Below are 1,514 nucleotides of genomic sequence, written 5' to 3'. Positions count from 1 at the left end.
AGTGGACCAGAGCAATAATTAACTGGGAGAGTCTCATAAAATTTTTTCCCCTTATAGTGCATTTTTTTTAAGAATTAGACAAACACTACGTGTTAATATTCAGATTCCAGGAATTTGTTACTTTTAGATCATTAAAACCTGAATATTATGTGAATTATGCATACATTGCACTCCTTTGCAGCACAATACAAAAATATATTAATAGTTTCAAGTCCCTGCATTGTTTTCATGCTAAGGGAGGAGAAAAGGAAAGATGTTTTATTCAAGAAAAAAACAACCTGAACACCATACGTAAAATAAAACAGATTACAAGACATAAATATAAAATATGTAAGAGACCTGAGAATGCATTTGCTGTCAAAGTCACATTACAGGCAAAGGATACTTAATTAAATGATCTGCCAAAGTCCTCATGGACTCAAGTAAGTGATGAGGTATATGAAATTTGCTACAAGATAAGCTTCCACATTGCTATTCAAAGCAATCCAAGCAGCACCAAGAATATAAAATCTCAGCACCTGTTTAAAAAACTATTTTAAATATATCTGTAAGCTTGGACTTTGATTATGTTATCATAAACATCTTTGCATCTTTCATTCAAAGCAGTCATTTATACAAGACTTGAAGTACATTAGTACATTTCATCTTGCTTAGCTGAGTTGGTGGAGAGGAAAAGCTGGCAGACAAGGTATGCACTTTTGCCGAGCGGGGTGATTTCTTCTCCAATTCTTATAGTAAAAGGACTGATCAATCTTTTCAGAACTGAAGTTAGTAATTAACATATTTTTTTTCCAGTTACTGAGTTTCTGCTCACTTTTACTTACTCCACAGATATGCTCTCCCCCTTAATTATGCAGGTTTGCATTACTGAACTAGCCAATTTTACATCATAGATAACTCAGTCTCCTCATCACTTCATTTGTCATTTAAAACATAAACTCCTCTAAGAATCAAAGAAGAAACTGTGCCTTAAGTGTGCATGGGGCCACCAAATCTATAAATATTCCTCCATCACACATACTCACACCACCCACATGCTTAGTTTTTGGTCATAGCACACCTCAATCTGCACCCCTGCAGGTTTCATCCAAGTCACTTCCTACGGCATGGATTTCCTGCTCCCCACCCTGTATGCATTTAAGGCTGAGCTCTTTCAAGTAGAGCCTCAGGGACAGGACTCTGAAATCCAGAGACATCACAAAAGTTTCTCTCTTCAGCACCCAACCCTCTCCCACCATTTGTCTGCGCATCTCTCCTGTTCCCACCCTTCTCACACCATGTAATGGTTACAGCTCCCTATGGTTCTTCATCCAACTAAACATTCAGAAATTCTTACACACAAGTTGGGTTGCTCCTCTGGCCACTTCCACAAGATCCTCCAAACAAAACTGCAGCAAACCACCCCAGCACTGGTAAGGGGAAAACCAAGTCTCACCCTCTCCTGCACAGAAAGATCCCGTAGCATCCCTTCCCCGTTCCCAGAGATGCCACACCCCAAAAAGTGGCAGGAGCAT

The sequence above is a fragment of the Eurypyga helias genome, unplaced genomic scaffold, assembly GCF_000690775.1.
Source record: "Eurypyga helias isolate BGI_N326 unplaced genomic scaffold, ASM69077v1 scaffold21534, whole genome shotgun sequence".
NCBI lineage: Eukaryota > Metazoa > Chordata > Aves > Eurypygiformes > Eurypygidae > Eurypyga > Eurypyga helias.
The sequence above is the reverse complement of the archived record's forward strand: the minus strand, read 5'-3'. Positions refer to the sequence as shown.